Genomic DNA, 22217 nt, shown 5'->3' with positions numbered 1-22217 from the left:
ATTGGATTATTGTTCTGCAAATATCTATGGCTTTTCCAAATCCCTTCTACCCGTGGACAGAACACACTCTCATTCCTCATTGATTTGGTGTTTGAGCACGAGACTTGCTTTGGCCAATGGAATGTCAGCAGATTGGACACGAGAAGAAGGTTTAAGTGTGCTTGGGTGTTTGGCCAGGACCTATGTTTGTATTGTTTGCCAGGAGGAGGGTGTGTCCCAGGAGGTGGCCCCTTTATCTAGGGGCTTAGATTAAGACACAAGGAGTGGATTTGAGCCCTTCTTTCAGGATCTTAGCCTGAAGCCAAGGTTGGGTGACCTACAGCCTAAGGCTTGTCTGCTCCAGCACACCTGAATTAAAAAAACAAAACCTTATTGTAAGCCACTGAGTTTCAGGATGGTCTGTTAGGCAGCATTATTGTGCCAATAGCTGACTGATACCCTATATTATTGTTTTCTCTCTCTTTCTCGCTGTTTGTGAGTTTGTGTCTTTCTTTTAAGTTTCTGATGAGAGTTGGGAACAAGAGTGAAATAGAAAAGCTGTAATAGAGTCAGAGATGAGTAAAAATGGGAAAGTCTTCTGGAATTATTTCATCCAAATCCATCATCTCCCCAGAGAACTGAAGTCAGTCTTTCAAGATTAGATAGAATCTACTTTTCTTACTCCTGATTCAATGATCTTTATGTCTGCCACAATTCTTCCTTAGACTTAGAAAGGCTATAAATGACCACTGATAGAGGAAACATCTCTTTCTTCTCAGAAGATATAAAGAAGAAGAGGTAAAATTAGAAATTTGTGGGCAAGGCCGGATGCAGTGGCTTATGAAGCAGAAGGACTGCTTGAGCCCAGGAGTTCCAGGCTGCTGTGAGCTATGATCATGCCACTGCACTGCAACCTGGGCAACAAAGCAAGACCCGATCTCTAATAATAAAAATATATATATATATATATATATTAAAATAAATTTAAAAAATAAATTTCTGGGCAAGAAAACCTAGCATTCCTTTCCTTCAAATGCAAAACTAAAACACATCATTATGTGTGGGAGGGCACACTCACACACATGCATGTCTGTCTACCTGGGAACTTTAATAGTTTAAGGAATGTGAGCCAGTTGTTGATGAAAATACATGTATTTTTAATTTACAAAAAATACTCTCAGGATGAGATTAACAAATGTAAAACTTTTCTGACCTTCCTTATTTCTTGCACACTCACTCTCAAATACAAATTTTAGAATCCTTTAAACTCTTCAAAGAGAAGTAAATATAGAGATTCAGTGTTAGTTTTCATAATAAATTTAATGATATATATAGTCATGTGCCATACAATGATGTCTTGTTCAAGAATGGACTGCATATTCAGTGGTGTTCTTACAAGATTTTAATGGAGCTGAAAAATTCCTATTGTCTAATAATGTCATAGCCATCATGTCAGAGCACAACTACGCATGTGCACTATTATCATTGCACAGTTATTCATGTGTTTGTGGTGCCGCTGGTATAAATAAACCTACTGCACAGCCAGTCACATAAAAGCCTAGCGTGATTATGTACATACATAATAGTTGATAATAAACAATTACATTAGGTGGGGTGCAGTGGCTCACACCTGTAATCCCAGCACTTTGGGAGGCTGAGGTGGGCAGATCACCTGATGTTTGGAGTTCAAGACCAGCCAGCCTGACCAACATGGAGAAACCCTGTCTGTACTAAAAATACAAAATTAGCCAGGTGTGGTGGAGCACGCCTGTAATTCCAGCTACTCAGGAGGCTGAGGCAGGAGAATCGCTTGAACCCAGGAGGCGGAGGTTGCAGTCAGCTGAGATTGCACACTGCACTCCAGCCTGGGTGATAGAGTGAGACTCTGTCTCAAAAAAAAACAAAAAACAAAAAACAAAACAAAAAACCATTACGTTACTGGTTTATGTATTTACTATATTAAACTTTGTATCATTATTTTAAAGTGTAGTCCTGTACTAATTAAAAAGGTTAATTGTAAAACAGCCTCAGGAAGGTCCTTCAAGTATCCAGAAGAAGGTATCATCATCATAGGAGCTGACAGCTCCATGACTATATCACCCCTGAAGACCTTCCAGTGAGACAAGATGTGGAGGTGGAAGACAGTGACATCGATGATCCTGACCCGGAGTAGGCCCAGGGTAATGTGTGTATTTTTGTTTTAGTTTTTAATGAAAAAGTCTGAAAAGTGAAAATAAATACATACATGAAAATTACTAATTTTAAAAACGGAAAAAAGCTTACGGAATAAAGATATAAAGAAATAAAATATTTTTGTATAGCTGTACAATGTGTTTGTGTTTTAAATAGTATGATTACAAAACAGTCAAAAAATTAAAATTAAGTTAAAAATTATAAAGTAAAATGTGTTACAGTAAATAATTTATTACTGAAGAAAGAAAAATATCTTTTGTAAATTTAGTGTAGCCTAAGTGTACAGTGTTTCTGAAGTCTACAGCAGTGTGGGGTAATGTTTGAGGACTTCACATTCACTCACCACTCACTCACTGATTCACCCAGAGCAACTTCCAGTCCTGCAAGCTCCATTCATGGTAAGTGCCCTATACAAGTGGACCATTTTTATCTTTTTAAATCATATTTTTACAGTATCTTTTCTATGTTGAGCTATGTTTAGACACACAAATATCATTGCACTACGGTTGCCTACCGTATTCAGTACAGTAACATGTTGTATAGGTTTGTAGCCTAGGAGCAATAGGCTATACCGTATGGCCTAGGGGTGCAATAGGCTTTGACGTTTAGGTTGGTATAAGCACAGTCTATGATGTTTGTGCAATGATGAAACTGTGTAACAAGACATTTCTCAGAACATTTCCCCATTGTTAAGTGATGCATGACTACACACACACACACACACAGACACACATACACAAACACACACACAGCCTCATTTTCTTTTTGCAGTAACTTTCATGCTATATGCATATATCTTGTACTTTCTCTATTGCCTATTTTTTTTGCAATTGATGCTAATATGCTAATTCTAAGATATGATACAGCCTTATAAATAATGGTTGCTCATAGACTTAAGAAAAAATGTTTCAGGTTTTCAATTTCAAAGGATGAAAAAATTTTACTTAACAAAGAAATAAGCCAACACAGGAGTTGTGAATGTCTTTGGCGATCGGTCGTTAAAGGGATTAGCAGAGATCCCCTGAGAGGAAGAAAGAGCTTTATGTAGTGAAACAGAAAAAGAAAAATCATTTAGAGTAGAACTTCAAATAAAAATGAGTCCAGAGAGAAACAATTTCAGATTTGGAAGATTAACAATGTATACAAGGTACTTGAAAATTGTGAAATATTTGGCTTGTAAACATGAATGTGATCTAACACAATCTATGAGACTTAAGACTAAAGTGACTTCATATTCTAGAAAACAGGAAAAATCAAGCACTTCAAGGCAGAAGAAATGAGGGGTTAAAGATAATCAAATACAAGGTGGAGAATTCTTTGCCATTTGTTAAACAAGTCTTTCTTCATTTAAGAAAGGATGGCTTCTCAGCATGAGTTGCAAACCAACAAGTCATTTTGGTAAGAATTAGAAAAAGAAGTCCTTCTCTCTAGAGATGTAACTATTGTTTGCCAGGAAATTATTGCAATAAATATATAAAATTGCTAGGAATATGGCGTGAATATCATCTCCTGCATCATGCGGTACACAGACTATACAAACTTAGGCAGCTGTCCCGGGTTGAATAAAGTGTCCCCAGCATTCTTAGAATGTTATATATCACAAGGGCTCCGCTATTCATCTCAAAAGATGATCTATACAAGTTTTTGAGGAAAACCGAAAGAGAAAACATAAAATATAGTTACTCATTGGGTAGGGAAATTATGTATTTGTGTTATTTTATAAGCTTTGTTTTTTTAAAAGAGAAAAGGCTGGCCTCTCATATTTGTGGTATCGATAGATTGCTGAAGTGCACATAAATTCTTGGCAGCAGCACCCTGAGAAGTGAGAGCTCCTTCCTTGAATCTGAGCTTGAACACGTAATTGGGTTTGGTCAGTGGGACAGTAGTAAATCTTACACGATCAGAGACATGAGAAGTGTTGTGCAAGGGGGTTCGCCCTCTGGCTAGGTGGATCCCTTCTGCCACCATGAAAACAAGCCTGGGCCAGCCAGTTGAGGATAGAGACCCCACATGGAGAGACCTCTCAAGCTAAGAGTCCTGAGATATAATAGATGTCTGTTTTTAAGCCATTATATTATGAGGCGGTTTGTTATGTAGCAAAAGGTAACTGTTACTGGGTCTCAAGAAAATAATTGTTGTAAATTCCACATCATCACCATCGATTGTCTAAGTAATAAAAGATGGCTTGAGTCATCTCCCTTCTTTGGGATTCTTCTTGTGTCCATAAAGTTTGACCATGAAGACATCTTTTTTTGTTGACCACCCTTCCTGGGGTTTGAGGGTGATTCTTAACTACTTTAACTTTTTAAGGGAAAGGAATCTCTTTAGCAGCTGGCCAAGAAACTGGTAGTAATGCCCACCATTAACTTCAGGAGAGAGTAAGAGACTTGTTTGAAGAAGGAAAAAAGTTTACTTGAGTTTTACAAATTTGGCAATTGTGAGTGGTAAATGTTATCTGACTGTTTATGAAATAACCAATCACTTAATTAAGGCCTAGAAAAGCAAAGAGAATCTCTCAATTTCTGAAAAGGAATATTAAGTCCTCTAGCCAAAATATCAGTTCATCCCTTAGAAAGGCAGCTTGCTTCTATTGTGAAGAAGGAGTACTAAGCGTTAAATGATGACAAGGAAACCATAAGGAGAAATGGCTCTGATGGAGATGGCTTGAGATGAGCAGAACTTTGCTTCTAAGAAATAAATCTCCAGGTTAGAAGTGTTATTAGACATTACCAAAGGGAACACACAGAGACCCACACTAAAAAGCATACTTGGCTGGGAGAAAAAACAAATAAAAAACATAAGAGAAATATGACAATTATTTCCATTGTCATCTTCGGGTGGAGGAGTAAGAGTGATACTTATTCTCTTCTTCTCACATCCCTGAGTTAGTTTATCTCTCTCTCTCTCTTTTTCTCTCTCTCCAGAATATTTTATTGCTTCCATGAAAGGATACCAAAAACAAAAGTATATGCATTAATTTTATATCTGCTTTTCTTGAAAGTATAAAAAGTACAAATACTTGCATTGTATAGATTGTCATTGCAACACTGGGTGAAGGCAGGCCAAGTACAAGCTCTATTATCTCTCTATCTCACCAATCTTATCTACACACATGTGTATATATCTCTGTGATATGTTTATCTTGACATATTCCTTTCTTGTTGCTGTTGTAAACATGTTCACTTTATTTCACTTCAGGATCTCATTAACTTTTTATGTTTTCCCTCTTTAATACAAAAAACACATAAATATATGGAAACAGTATATGAAGGATAATCATAGTATTTATAGATTGAAAAATAAAAATATTCTTTTCCACCGTAATAAATTTGCATGTATGATTTCAGTTTGCTTGTGCCATTTTCTACACATTGACAAACCTGAACAATACACTGTTCAATAATGAATGTTTCTGTTATGAAAATTAGATCACACTTTATTGGTAAATAGGGAAATCATCAGTATAACATGGAAGTCACATTGGTTCACATGTTTGTTGTTTATAAGGCAAGGAGAACCAGAAGAATGGGAGTAGAATTATAAATTTCAGCAGGAAAGAACAGAGCTCTGAGCTCAGTATTTGAACTGGCAGGGAGGCCATTTTATTTGCATTAAAAATAATAATAAGGAAAAGCTAGCAATTGCATCCAGAATTCCTTTCTTTGAGAGGAGCACCCAGCTGTCAATGGATAGCAGGTTGCACTGCAATGAAGGCCAAGGGGTAAGAGCCTATAGAGCATGGAGGGCTATGTCTGATAGGGTAGCTAGACAAGACCTCTTTGAGGAAGTGCCATTTGAGAAGAAATGTCACTAGAAGAAGTGAGAGAGCAAGGCAGCAAAGACCAGGGGTGGTGTGTGGTTTTCCAAGCAGAGGGAACAGCAAATGAAAAGTCTCGAGGTGGACACAGACATGGGACATTTGGAGAATAGCAGGAAGGCCAGCATGGGTAGAGTGAGCAGACAGCAGAAGGAGAAAACAGAGAGATTAGCAGGGACTAAATCATAAAGGTCATTGTAGGCTGAGATGAGAAATTTAGACTTTATTCAGAGGGTGCTTGCAAACCACTTGAGAGTTCTGAGCAAGAAATTGCTATGATATGATTTTGTGTTTAAAAACTCACCCTGGATGCTGCCTGAGAACCCAGTATAAGGGGAAAGAGTCAAATTAGGAAAACCCATCAGGAAGCTTTTATAGCAGCTTAGATGAAAGACAATAATGTTTTGAACCATGGCGGTAGCATCGGAAGAAGACGTATTTTAATACTAAAACTGGTAGGGGGCTGGCACATGGATTGGAGGTGGAGTGCGAGGGAAGGAGAGAAATCAAGAATAATCCCTAGGCTTGGGTCTGAGTAAATGGGTGAATGGCAAGGCCACTTGTGATGGTGGGAAAGGCTGGGCAAAACAGGTTTGGTGGAAGGGAAGGAGTCAAGAGTTGCTTTTAGACAGTTAATTTTAAGATGCCTATTAGACATGCCTATAGAAAACTATGAATTTCAAGGTGGTATTAAATGGATGAACAGAACAAATAAATATTCTTTCTAATGGTCAAGTAATCGGAACTTGCTAATGATATGACAGTGTTCATCTTAATCAGATCAGTATAACAGAACAAAATAATATAAAATAGAAGACATAGAAGAACCTCAAAATGGAACATAAACAGTAGGTCATATCAAATTGGGTGGCAAGTTTAACAAGGCAAAAGTGGCAGATAATGGTGCATAGCACAGCCAGCTTTCTCTTCATCACACACTTCTCTTTTGTGGAATGGCAGGGCTTTGTTTCAACTGGCTGGCCACTTCCAGCCTTTCTTCCAATAGAAACATCTCCTGCACATTTCACCTCAAACCACCAAGGAGGAAACGGATGTTTGGTTCTAAACCCTGCAACCCTCCCACTTACAAATGTAACTCTTTAATATGTTATTGAAATTATACAAATCTTGCTAAAAATCTAGCTCAAATCAAATGTATGTTTATGTCTTACTTTGATATTAGAAAATTAGGGTATGTTTCACAGATTTCCAACTATCATAACAGTATCTTTTTATTCATGCATTATAAAAGTAATTTTTTTGCAAATATTACCTAAACAGAATCAATTAGCCATGAAACTACATAGCCTTTGAATGCATTGGTCTGCATTTGTAACAACTGACCCAAATTCAATTTTCTCAGTTGAGTTAGCAGAAAGCATGTTAAATAGAACATTGGGACAAAAATTTGTGTTTTTTTTAAGGCAAGATTATTTGGATCTGATTTCTGTCCATATTAGGCCCGTTCTTCACTTCATCCAATATACTTAGTCATAGTGTAAGCATGTAGCTATGACTGTATCAAATATTCATTGCTAGTGCCAGATAGGTAAATATATCAAAAGCCAAAGTTATAAAGGACACTTTCACCTCGTCACAATCTGAGAACAGCTTCAAATGCCTGTGACGTTTGTGTGTATGTGTGTGTGTGTGGTGAATATATACTTGCACACCACACGTTTTTTTCCTTCTTCATTCAACCTTTGTCTGGTGTCTTACATCATAAAATGATATGATACCACTTGATGGCAGGCTTTGATGTTGCAAAGTTACTTCCCAATCGACTCACTGCTGATGTTGTTCAAAGTCAAAACCATCTCGGGTAGTTCTGCCACTGAGCGCAATCAGGATGGGCTCGACAGAGGGGCACTGAACTGTCACTGCCCTTCAGGGGTCAAGATGTCTCCCTCTTACTGAGATGTGTCAGTGGCAGTGCACAGAGGGTCCCTTGAAGTATCAGTTATCAGGTAAAATTCATCAAAGATCAAAACCAGAGCTAAGCAGCTACACTGTCTGAAAACATCCTCTTGGCTTTTAACAAGAGAACTGAGCAGCAAATAGAATGGTTGCAGCTTTCTAAAGGAAAACCAAAATACTGAAATTCCCTTACCATTGATGTTAATGGATTTATTCTTAGCAAATGGATGTAAGACACCAAGACTTCCACTCCATTTGGTATGTGTATATGTTGTGCGTGTGCCCATACACTCACTCATTTGGCACATATTCTTTCAAATAGACCTTATAGATAGTACAGCAATTGTAACAAGCAATGACAAAACTTGGATAGCAATGATCATTTATTAGTGCTCATGAATATCTGGATGGTCTTTGGTTATTAGCAAGTCACCAGGGCAGTTTTATCTTACATGTCCCTCACCCCTCTCCTGGGACCAGCAGACCGGCCAGGAATATTCTTCTCATAGCCATAACAGGGTGCAAGAAGATGAGCAGCTGCACCAAGGCCAATGAAAGCCTGGGCTAAGAGCCACAAGCAGGCTGTTACCTCTGCTTCTTTCTGTTGGTCAAAGCAAGTCACGTGGTCAAACTCATGCTCAAAGTGGGTGGGGAAATAGACCTGCTCCTTTAGTGGGGGGAGCTCCAAGGTCACATGGCAAAGGGTGTAGGAACGGGGAGGTTTAGGTAGAATGGTTAGTAATTTGTCTACCAGAGCTCACCTATGCATCTTTTAATCTGAAGAAATAACAGTAGCACAAGGTCTAAAAACATGGAATTGAGGGCAGACAGACCTGAGTTCAAATGCTTACTAGCTCTGGCCCTGGAGTAATCAATGTCACCTCCCTTGTCCTTACTTTCCACGTGAGTAAGATGAAAACAGTAACATTCGTCTCACAGGATTTCTGTGATTACTGAAAAAATGTATGAATAGTAGTCTGTAGTATTCTCCTAAGAAGTTACGGCACTTGTTATCATTGTTATTGCCATTATTATTCAAACCTAGAAATAGCTGGGGCTTTTATTCTATCATCTGTCAAAATTGGCATACTCAATTTCTTCCTTAAATGCTTCAGATAGAAATCATATCACCTCTGCCCAAAAAATTACCCAAAGAAAACAAAATAAAACCTATGGACTGCATGTCCTTTGGCATCATTCCTGTCCCACACAGCTGTTAAAAGGAGAATCTGTGAGGTGAAACACTGTGTGTAAATAGGGAAATGTGAAGAAAGCTTTAGAAGCTGAGAGGGAAATCAAAGGTCTTCCTGCAGTCATTGCTGGGGAAAATGAGTTGCTTTGCTTTTGCAGGCATTATTTTCTTTTGAAATCATTTGGAAAATAGGTTATTTGCAAGGCTTAGCGATTGAGCGGTTGGCCGAGACTGGTACATATTTTGGGGAAAAGCGCTCTAGCTTTTCTGGATTGGATCTTCTGTAAAATCTGAGTCACCACACCATAGCCCCAACCCTGTCTCCTCATGTCTTAGTTTCATGTTCAGTGACATGCTTAACGTTCTCCTTGAATTTTGCCTATAAGAAAATGTGGATATACGTGTAACACATACTCTTGATGGTTAAACTAGGCCTCAATAGCCTTTTTCTCCCCCTCAATTGATCAGATCTTTGAAGCGATTTTTGTTATCTCTTGCACAATTAAAACAATTGCCTTAATTATTTAGTAAGCTAAATTCTTCCCTTTTGCACTGAGGTTGTATTTGAGTGATAATAATTTAGCTTATTTTTAAACAGGATAAGTTTTAAAAATTCAAAACTTTTGGCCGGGCACAGTGGTTCACGCCTATAATCCCAGCAGTTTGGGAGGCCAAAGCAGGCAGATCACCTGAGGTCAGGAGTTTGAGACCAGCCTGGCCAACATGGTAAAACCCCATTTCTACTAAAAATATAAAAATTAGCTGGGCCTGATGGTGCGTGCCTGTAATCACAGCTACTTGGGAGGCTGAGGCAGAAGAATCGCTTGAACCAGGGAGGCAGAGGTTGCAGTGAGCCGAGATCACACCACTGCATTCCAGCCTAGGCAGTAGTGTGAGACTCCATCTCAAAACAAAATAAAACAAAACAAAAAAACACTTTTATCTAAATGATTGTACATAGTATATTTCATTCATGTTATGAACTCTTGATAGTTTCAATATATGCAGAGTCTGAAATTCCTTTCTAGGTTTCATTTAAACTCAGTTTTCTGAATCTAGCCTTTTTGTTTTTTCTCCTTCTGTGGTAATATTCCTTTTTGGCTTTCTTCATATCTCATCTTAACTTCAAAATCCCTAATTTTTGTTTTATTGAAATAGAATTGCGAATTTGGTCCCTTTTGAACCACAGTGTCTGTCCATTCACATAAGGTCACTCAGGAAATATGAGCTGAAAAACAGTGTGCAGGGTACTTCCAGGCATTTTGCTAGAAGATGTTGGTGTGTGCATGCTTGAAGTAAAAGCATAAATTGCTACTTGTATCTTCTCCTCCCTCTCCTGGGGAGTGCTCCTGCCCTCTCCCCCTGCACTCTGTCCCCAAAGATGGATGACCTATTCCGCAGTGGGAAGCAAGGAAGGAATGCATGGGGTTGCCGTGCAGTGCCTGGTTTTCCTGTCCCAGTGACCAAGATGAGATCCAGAGTTGCCTTCTGTGATCCCAGAAATGCTTCCTGCAGCACCCACTGCGCTGGAAAGGCAGGTGCCTAGTGAGCTGTGTTTTTCTCAGCTGTCTGTCGAAGCTGCGCTTCTAAACATAGCAGAGCCTCCACTCCCTGTAATTTCAGCCCCATCTGGTAAAGCCCACCTGGCTCTCTTGAGGCATTCCCTTTGCGTAAGTGGCTGAGAAGCAGCTGAGATACCCCTCCAGGAATTGGCAGCTGCTGTCAAGCCTTTGGTTTCTCTAGCTTCAGCGAGCAGCTCTGGGTCATTTTCACGAAGCCGAGACACTCCTCACGATGATTCAATCCAAAGGATCAGATATGACCCTGAGGTCCTTTTTTGATCCCACGAGTGTCTGAACATGCATTACAGGAAGATGTTTTGTGATTGGCTTACGGGGGGTAGATCTTTGTGGCGCTCCAGTCATGAATTTCTCAAAGGGAGAATGGTTCTATTCTCTGTTTGTCCTGTGAGCACAATATTGTCATTATTATTTGCACTTTTCTGAAGCTTTGCGCGGCAAAAATTCAGTCCTCCTCTTGGGAAAGGCAGCTTTTCTTTAAAGCATGAATTGTAGCATTTTCCTGGTATAAATGCATGTACGAGTTTTGTAATATAAAACTCCTGTAGGCATTCACTGATGTTTCTCTTCTGGCCTAAACTGCTGGGTGTGACTAGCTTAAAAGCTGTCAAAATGACATAAAACAGTTATTAAAACCACTGGCTGCCTCACTGCCAGAGGGCAATATTGTTCCATAAATAGTCTACGTCGCAATAGTGCTCAAAGCAAAACTGAGCCACCAAACCTAAGGGCAGAAGGCATTTTAAACTCCCGGTAAAGTGCAATCACATGTAGAGTCCCACATAAGCAAATAGACACATTTTTTGCAGGCGCAATTTGGGCAATAGGTACAAGTGAAACATAGGCATTTCCAGTATCTATCTGAGCACCTAAGTGAACATGTAATTGCACAATGAGCCTTTCACAGCAACTCAATTAAACATGTAAATTATTGCCAAATGTCCCCAGCAGCCACAGAACGTTTTTGGTGTCCAACGTCATTATCCTCTATCAGGCATTTGTGCATCGGAGTACACATTTCTGTAATTAAATAGTAATTATTTTTACTTCCAGTCCCATTAGTAATACATAAAATCATAAGTACTATATTGTCTTTTTTCTTTTTTGGCATGGATTCATTATATTCTTAGTGAAAACGCTCCTTATGGAATTGATGGGTTCCCACAGAGGCATCTTTTAACATCTTTGTCTTTGGAAGGATAGAATGACTATGGGGTCCATTTTTTTTTTTTTTTTTTTTTTTTTGAGACGGAGTCTTGCTCTGTCACCCAGGCTGGACAGTGGCGCAATCTTGGTTCACTGCAACTTCCCCCTCCTGGGATCAAGCAATTCTCTGCCTCAGCCTCCCAAGTAGCTGGGATTATAGGCCCCTGCCAGCACGCCCGGCTAATTTTTGTATTTTTAGTAGAGACGAGGTTTTACCACCTTGCCCAGGCTGATCTTGAACTCCCAACCTTGTGATCCACCCGCCTCGGCCTCCCAAAGTGCTGGGATTACAGGTGTGAGCCACCACGCCCAGCCTGGGGTCCCTTTAAAAACAGAATTAGGCCAGGCACAGTGCCTCATGCCTCTAATCCCAGCACTTTGGGAGGCCGAGGCAGGAGGATCACTTAAGGCCAGGCATTCAAGACCTGGCGAGACACCAACCTCTACAAAAAAATACTAAAAAATTAGCTGGGTGTGGTGTAGCATGCCTACAGTCCCAGCTACTCAGGAGGCTGAGGAAGAAGGATAACTTGAACCAAGGAGTTTGAGACTGCAGTGAGCTATGATTGTGCCACTGCACTTCAGCTTGAGGCACAGAGTAAGACCCAGTTTCTTAAAAAAAAAAAAAAAACTGGGTGCAGTGACTCACACCTGTAATCCCAGCACTTTGGGAGGCTGAGGCAGTCAGATCACTTGAGGTCAGGAGGTCAAGACCAGCCTGGCCAACATGGTGAAACCCCATCTCTACTAAAAATACAAAACTTAGCTGGATGTGGTGGCAGCCATCTGTAATCCCAGCTACTCAGGAGGCTGAGGCAGGAGAATGGCTGGAACCCAGGTGGCAGAGGTTGCAGTGAGCCAAGATCCTGCCACTACACTCTAGCCTGGGTGACAAAGCGAGACTCCACCTCAAAAAAAAAAAAAAAAAAAAAAAAAAGAATTACAGGTATGTATTATTTCAAAATGTCTTTCTGAGACACCCTTATCATATTTATCATATAGAAATGAGCTGTTGGTAATTTATACATAAATTATTAACTTTTAACTAATAAATACCCAACAATTATTTGCTCACAATATTTTTAAAGCAACTGTCTATCCTAAGAAACCAATGGTAATTGTATCTTCTGTTTTGGAATCGCTTATAAGAAGTGAATGGATAAGCCAAAGGCAATATTTTGAGACTTTTTGTGGGCATGGTTTGGGAAGGACTAGAGATACAAAGTCAGAACCTCATTATCATAGACTAAATGACTGTGTCTTCCCAAGATTCTTATGTTGAAGTTCTAACTCCAATGTGATGGTATTTGGATGTGGGATATTTGCAAGGTAGTTAAAGTTAGATGAAATCTTGAGCATGGGGCCCCAATGATGGGATTTGTGTCCTTATAAGAAGAGGAAGAGAGATAAGAGTTCTCTTTCTCTCCTCTCTCTATCTCTTCTCTATTTGAAGACACAGTGAGAAGAAAATGAGAAAGAGGGTCCTCACCATGAACCGAATCTGATCTTGGACTTCCCAGCCTCTAGAAGTATGAGAAATAAATGTCTGTTGTTTAGATCACCCAGTCTATTGTATTTTGTTATAGTAGCTTAAACTAAGACACTCATGGAGGTATTTTCTACTGTAGATGGTAGAATTCAGTATTAGATTGGTCAGTTTTGGATTCTTCCAAAAGAGGATTTAAATAATGAAGTTATCAACATATTCATCAGAAAAATAATCTCCTTTGATATAGAGCAGTATTACTGCCAGCATCCTGGCTAATAATCCTTCTAGTTCTTAGAAGTCCAACAGAATTAGAAAAAAAAAATTGCCCTACTAAGTACAGGTAACTTTGCAAAATGAAATGGAGCTGAAACAGTGAATTTAACTGATTTACTTTGATCTCTCCTTCTATTAAAAAATAACTGTTACTGTTTCTACTACTAATTTTAACCACTTATTTGCATACTACAGAAGTTCCAAAGACATGAAGCATACAGATTTCCAAAGAGAACTCCTCCCATTTTGTTTTGTTTTGGTTTTACTTTCAAAAAAATTATGCAAAGGGATGTGTTCTGAAGTTCCAAATGATTTCAAAAATCAAACCAATCCAATCAATTTTTCAGTAATTGGCTTTGAAGAAACTGAGACAAGAGCAATGCAAACAAAGTGCTTTTAAATAAATCATAATTACCCATGCAAATGTCTCCAATAATTTGAGGGTTTAATCAGCTGACTAACAATTCGGAAGCCTGCTTGCATTTAGTAATGTGACAGGTAGTGGGAATGAGGAGAAAGCAGTCTGGTAACAACGATCTGAGATGTGAAAGGGAGGAGCCAGATTAACATCTAAAATTATCCAAACTTGGAAAACTGTCCTACCAAAAGGTTTTTAATGCATTCACCTTAATAGTAAAGACTTGCATAGACATTAAACATTTCTAACTTGTTTTTAAGCCTTGAATTCATCTGGAATGGTTGCAGGTTTTTCCTTCCCCCTTAAGATGATAAAAGCACTTTTGTGTGCAAAAAGGAGCAGGTGTTGTTGGTTATTCAAATTCAGAGTGTGTTACCAGCTTCCCCCCTTTACCTACCCACCGCCATTTTATGACGGCATCCTCATGTTTTCTCTTACTAACCAATCTTCTGTATTCTAATTACAGCAAACCTTTTAAAGAGGTACACTTGTGTGGCTCTAGATGATGCAACCTTTAACAATGTTATTTTACTCCTGCTTAGAGGGTTAAAAATCAATATGATATGTGACCTCCTTGTAAATTTTTTTTTCTCAAACCAAGAAGCAAAGTACTCCACTTAGTGCAGTTTTAATTAAACTGAATACATTATAAAACACTCTCCTAATTTGCTTTGCCTAGAAAATGTTTTTTAAAGCATTACAAATCAATCAACTAATTGAGCTATGTAGTAAGAAATGCAGATGGCATCTCGTTTCTCTGTGTTTTCACTCTGCCAACCAAGTGCCTCTTCACAGACAGGGTTTCTGTTGAGGCTGGCAATTTGCATACCATAGTACCAGTGGGGGGTTGTCATAGGCAGTGGCAGAGGTTACCAAGGAACAGCAACACAAAATGCATGGACCAAGAGCAGGGATGGTGTGTGGACAATGTGGCAAAGGGACAGAGGTGGCATAACCAGGATGGCTCCCTGCAGCCTGAGGTACCATCTATTCTATATTGGACCAAGAGCAGATGGTTTTATCTGCCCATTTGGAGTGGCTCAACAGGAAACAAGATCATACCTGCTTTGGGGATTTATTTTTTCCCGGTATCTGATACAGGAAGAGGTTAGAGTTTGTTTCCTGCTGTTTCCTTTCAGTTTAATCCAATAAATATTAATTCAGTATGAGGCACTCCACCCAGTGCCAGGAAGACATGTTGACTGATGATGGACAATTTAATACCTTTGCTCTTGAAGGGCTTTCATGCCACAGCATTTATTGAGTGCATATGTTTTCAGGCACAATGTTGGGTACATGATAATCAAAATCAAATCTCTCTCCCTTCAAGGGTCTTCCAGTTTAATAGAGAAACATATGCCAAAAGTCATTGTACAATATTGTTTTATGTTATTCATGAATGAGACAAGCATGGAGAAAGAACTAGCTTTGCCTGGGAGGTTTTTGAGTCCTTTGTAGAGGAATCAGAGGGTAGAGTATATTCCAGTGCACGTGCATATGGGCTTTAGTGATGAAGGAAATGTACCATAATCTGAAATGTAAAATCTACTCATTTTTGGAAGCTACCCAACAAGCTTCTCTTTACAGTTCACATTATGACTGTTCTCTCCAATGTTGGATTACATATTTAAACTTCTTCTTACACTTGAGGTTTTTCTAGTTTAAAGCACTGCTTTGTTCTACACACTCAGGACTCACGGCAACCCACATCTGAAATGCACCATGGGGAATTCTGATGACTTAGCAGCCTTATGCTCATGTGCTCTAGAACAATTCCCAAAGCATGGCTCCCAACCCAGAAACATCACTGTCTCCTGGTATCTTGTTAGAAATGCACATTCCTGGCTGTGTGCGGTGGCTCACGCCTGTAATTTCAGCACTTTGGGAGGCCTATGCAGGTGGATCATCTGAGGTTAGGAGTTCAAGACCAGCCTGGCCAACATGGCAAAACCTCATCTCTATGAAAAATACAAAAATTAGCTGGCTGTGGTGGTGCACACCTGTAATCCCAACTACCCGGGAGGCTAAGGTAGGAGAATCGCTTAAACCTGGGAGGCAGAGGTTGCAGTGAGCCAAGATTACACCACTGGATTCCAGCCTGGGAGGCAGAGCTAGATTCCATCTCAAAAAAAAACACAGCAAACTCCTGGGCCCCATCTTGGGCCCAACATTCTTGTTTGAAGAATCCCTCCAGGTGATTCTAATGTAGGTTAACATTTGAAATATAATTCTTTAGGGTATACATAATGGCCAGGGCAACAACATGCCACTGAGATGGGTTCTATTTGATGGCACTTAAAAAAAAAAAAAAAAAAAAAAAAGATTGAACACATTCTTTCTAACCAAGTTAGACTAGGCTCTTTTTTTTTTTTTCTTTTTTCTTTTTTAGAGACAGAGTCTTGCTCTGTTGCCCAGGCTTGAGTGCAGTGGCTCAAGCCTGGGCGACAGAAATCTCTGATCACTGCAACCTCTGCCTCCCAGGCTCAGATGATTCTCCTGCCTCAGCCTCCCGAGTAGCACGTGTCACCACGCCCAGCTAATTTTTGTAGTTTTAGTAGAGATGGGGTTTCACCATGTTGGCCAGGCTGGTCTTGAACTCCTGACCTCAGGTGATCTGCCCACCTTGGCCTCCCAAAGTGCTGAGATTACAGGAGTGAGCCACCGCGCTTGGCCTAGACTAAGCCCTTTATGAATGTTAATGAATCAATTTTGCTGATTTATTTTTTTCCTAAACAAACCATGATTTTTGGCTACATGTAAAAGGAAAGATAAAAACACAAAAAAACAAACTTTAGTTGGGAGTCACGTAGAGAAAACATCTTGGCTACTTCACTTTTCAATAAGTAATACTTTATATTTAAATATCTATTACAAATTATGCCTGTAGCACTAAGATAGATGCAGTAGTTTAATCTATACCATTCATTATGTATGTTAAGTAACTATTACAGGAGTCATTCTATCTTCTCTCTTTTCACATTTTTTTGTAAGCTTGATCTATCAGATTTTCGGAGAGATGTGCTAAAATATCTTGTGATGATTATAGATTTGTCAACTTTTCCCTATAATTCTGACCATTTTTACTTCATATATTTTAAATTCAAGTTGTTAGGTACTTGCAAGTGTTTATTTATTACAAATTCCTTTAAAAATGTGAGCCATGCAAATCAAAAGCACGATGAGCTACCATCTCACACCAGTCAGAACAACTATTACTAAAAAGTCAAAAACAACAGATGCTGGCAAGGCTGCAGAGAAAAGGGAATGTTTATACACTGCTTGTGGAACGGTAAATTAGTTCAGCCATTGTGGAAAGAAGGTTGGAGATTTCTCAAAGACACAAAGACATAAGTACTTGTATGTTCATTGCAGCACTATTCACAATAGCAAAGTCATGGATTCAACATAGATGCCCATCAACAGTGGATTGGATAAAGAAAATGTGGTACATACACACCATGGAATATTACCCAGCCATAAAAAGAATGAAATCGTGTACTTTGCAGCAACATGGATGCAGCTGGAGGCCATTATACTAAGTGAATTAACACAGGAACAGAAAATGTAATACTCCATGTTCTCACTTACATTTGAGAGCTAAATATTGGGTACTCACGGACATAAAGATGACAACAATAGACACTGGGGACTACTGGGGGTGGGGAAGGAAGTGGAGCTTCCTGTTGGGTGCGATGCTGTTTGGATGACAGGGTCAACTGTATCCCAAACCTCAGCATCACACAATGTGCCCATTTAAGAAACCTGCACGTGTACCTCCTGAATCTAAAATAAGAAGTTGAAAATGTATTTAAAAAATTAATATAATACCATATATGCTGTCATCCCAGAAAAAAATGCCTTAAGATCTACACAGGGTCAACTGCATTTGCTTTGCAAAAAAGTATAAATTTGTTTCTCATTTACAAAGTATATATGTATGTGTATAATCTATACATATACATACATATATAAATATACACACATATACAAACACACTCCGTCTCCCACTCTGATTCAGCCTTATTCTCTTCATATGCTAAATCTTATTTTCATAGTTCATCCTCTCATCTCTAAGATTGGCTCAGCATTGGAAGGGTCCAATGTGCACACAATAATTAAGTAGGAACAATTGTGAGAGAAACAAACCTTGGTGAGGTACTGTGATTTAGATGAGCTTCCTGGGAGAGGACATAATAAAAAAACATACAAGTGATTCCAGTGAAATGGAATATCCCACCACAGAGGGGTAGCTATAAAGTTTAATACAAGAAATGATATTTGCTCAGAAACAGAGATTTTTCACTAAAGAAGAAACCATGCGATGAAAAAGATAATCTTGCACAGTGAGCGAATCACCAATCTTCAAAGTCAGGACCTTTGATAGTGAAACTGGTACAAAGAGTGGGCAGGTTCTGTAATTGGACTGCTCATACTGGAACAGAAATTCATGTGTATGTGGTTTGTATGATTCTTTTCCTGCTACTGACCCAAAAGAAATCACAGCTAAAGAGAAACATATTTGTCTTGACAGGAGCAGGGGTTTTGATTTATCTCTAATTGATTATGGGAATAACACTATAGACTAACCTTTTCCTCCCAACTATTTCCCTCCCCCCGCAAAATAATAATAATAATAATAATAATAATAATAATAATAATAATAATAATAAAGGTTGCAGTTAGGTAGTTTAAAGGGTTCCTAAAAGGAAACTGGTATATTTTCCTTGGGTTGAAAATACTAAAATACCTATAACATAAGCAGCTTTGAGTTCAGATCAACTAGGGAAGAGCTGCTCTGAAGATTAGATATTTGTAAAGATCTTTGCAAACTAAAGACTCTGATGCAAATATTAAACATCTCCGTATGCATTAAGTGTTTATAATCAACTAGGTGACAAAGCCTGAACTAAATAATTATACTCCAAGTTAAAGATGTCAGTCCGAGTTCCAGAACTGTGGGAATTTATGGAACCTTGATATAATTTCAGCTTTTCTATTAGAGAGTGGAGAGTCATAGAAATGGAAGCCATGTACCTCATTCTTTTCTTCACAGCACATTTGATGTACACTGACTGAAAAAAAAAAAAAAACCTGACATACGCATCTAACACAAAAACCAGCGGCAACCTAGATAGGATGGGTCGCAGCTGGTTTTCATGTCCCTCTTCTCCCACTTTTATGACACTTTCTCATTATGTCATTCCTGGATCTTCCAGTCAGGAGAGAATTTCTGAACCAAGAAGAGGCTTCCATAGCATATTGTGGGCCTTATGTAGAACCTTCAAAGCTACAGTTTTCTGTTACATCTTAGCAATTTATGCTCAAACAATGTAACTAACTTGCCAAAGGGGTAAATCCTAGAGACAATATTAGGGCATTCTTAGAAGAGGATAAAAGGGAGGCATCTCTTATCTTCGTCCCCAAGAAAACATACTTTTCATAGATTTAATTTAACAAAAATTTCAAAACCCTGGAAATAGTAAATATGTCACCCTTCAATGAACAACTGATTGATAGCTTGGGAAAGAGTTCAGTGCATACTTCTAGCTACACAGTGTTATTATTTTCTTCTCTTTCAAATATCAATATACATATGTTATGATAAAAGTAATAAAATGTTACTTTTACTATGGGTAAACACTAGTACCTGAATCATGTTATTGTTTCATTTTTTTAAATTTATTTTTAAATTGATACATTATAATTATGCATAACTTTGGAGTAAATTTTAACACTGATACATATACATGAAGTATAAATGATCAGATCCAGGTATTCAGTGTGACCATCACCTCATGTATTCATCATTGCTTTTTGTTGAGGACATTCAAAAGCTTATCTTCTTGCTATTTTGTAATATATATCTTATTGTTTATCTGTGCAATAGAATCCCAGACCTTATTCATCTATTTTAATTGTAATTTTGTACGCATTGACCAATCTCTCCCATTCTCTTCTCCCCCATCTCCTCCCATCTCTGGTAACCACTGTTCTACTCTCTGCTTCTGTGATTAAAAAACAAAAACGAAAACAAAAAACAAAAAACAAAAACCTCTTATTTTGTTGTTGTTGTTGTTTTAGATTCCACAGATGAGGTATTTCTGCTGTCCTCCAGATCTGTCCATGTTGTCCCAAATGACAGGATTTCAATTTTTCAAATAACCAAATAGTTTTTCATTGTTGATTAATAGATATACCACATTTTCTTTATCCATTCATCCATTTTTAGATATTTGGGTTGATTCTATATCTTGGCTGTTGTGAACAGGGCCGCAATAAACATGGGAATGTAGATATTTCTTCAACATACTGATTTCATTTCCTCTGAATATACAGTATACCAGTAATGGGATTGTTGGATTATATTGTATTTCTCTCTATATATTTTTTTGAGGAAACTCCTGTGTAGCTAGAAGTATGTACTGGACTCTTTACCAAGCAATTAATCAGTTGTTGTTTATTGAAGGGTAACATATTTACTATTTCCAGAGTTTTAAAAATTTTGTCAAATTAAAATTATGAAAACTATGTTTTCTTGAGGACCATCCCACCAACAGTGTGTAAGTGTTCCCTTTTCTCTACATTTTAGCCAACACTTGTGGGTTTTTAAAAAGTATTTTTAATTATAGCCATTCTCACTGGAGTGAGGTGGTATCTGATGGGGGTTTAGACTTGTGTTTTCCTGATGATTAGAGATGCTGAACACTTTTTCATGTACCTATTGCCTATTTGAATGCCTTCTTTTGAGAAATGTCTATTAAGGTCTTTTGCCCACTTTTAATTGGACTATTTGTTGTTTTGCTCTTGAACTGTTTAAGTTCCTTACATATTCTTGGTGTCAGCTCCTTCTCAGATGTATAGTTTGCAAATATTATTTCCCATTCTGTAGGTTGTCTCTTTACTCTGTTTTTCCTTTGCTGTGAAAAAGGTTTTTAGTTTAATGTAGTCTTATTTGTCTACTTTTGTTTTTGTTGCCTGTGCTTTTGAGGTCTTATTTTAAAAGTCCTTGCCCAAGCCAATGTCTTAAAGCATTTCCTCTGTGTCTTCTTCTGGTAGTTTCATAGTTTTGAGCTTCTTATTTAAGCCTTTAATCATTTGAGCTGATTTTTGTATGTAGCGAGAGATAGGTGTCTAGTCTCCTTCTTCTGCCTTTGGATATTCAGTATTCCCAGGACTGTTATTGTTTTAATGTAACGAAAAAGCCCTACATGTGTAATCACCTCTCATTTTGTAAGAAGAAGATTTTTAACCCATGTCACAGGTAACAGCTGATCTTCCTCACTCTTTGGGCCAAACTTTAGCCTTCAGGGAAAGTTTATATTCTCAATAAATAAAACAATTAGCCAAATTAAGAATAAATATTTTCCAGAAGTATAGGAGATGAGAAAGATGACAAATACCAATGAAAAGTCAATGTCACAAAAAGCTCTCACTCCTTGATTCCTATAAAATTTATTCTTGTTTTAATTCAATACATATCCATTAAACACCCACTTTGTGATAGATCCGAAATTTTAGGGATGAAAATTAATATTCTATTTGGAGTAGGAAATAAACAAGTAAATATATAATAGAGAAATATAATTTCAAATAGTGACAAGTGCTATAAAGAAAGTGAAAATGGCTATTATGATGGCGAGTGATTGAGAATCCTTGCACATAATCACTCAAAAATTTCATACTCTTTCATAACAGACCAGCAATTGTCTGGATGTGTTGAACAAACTGAAAAAATTAATAAGTACTTACTCTATGCTAGCTAATACAGAGGATTATAAAAAACAATTTAAGATATTCCATTGTCCTTGAGAAAGCAAGATGTTAAAACGACAAATTATTAATCCAAAAGTTAATTAAAGTTCAAGTCAAGAACATATAAAAATGTCATGGAGACATGAAAATAATAATGGTAAGAGCTAACTTTTATGTGCTTGGGAGGTGCTTTGTATCTATTGTCACTAATTCTATATTCCTTATATTATAGATGAGTAAACCAAGGTTTGAATGTCTTCACTGACTTGTCCAAAGTTACATGGCTGGCAAATGGTGGAATGAAGATTAAAGCCTGCTCTTCTTACTATAGCCCTCTGCCTCCCCACACAGTGTATACATGTTTGTCAAAATATCATTAGAGAAAATTTATCCTGGGTCTT

Source organism: Nomascus leucogenys, chromosome 11 (genome assembly GCF_006542625.1).
Source record: "Nomascus leucogenys isolate Asia chromosome 11, Asia_NLE_v1, whole genome shotgun sequence".
NCBI classification, from domain to species: domain Eukaryota; kingdom Metazoa; phylum Chordata; class Mammalia; order Primates; family Hylobatidae; genus Nomascus; species Nomascus leucogenys.
Note: the sequence above shows the minus strand (reverse complement) of the source record.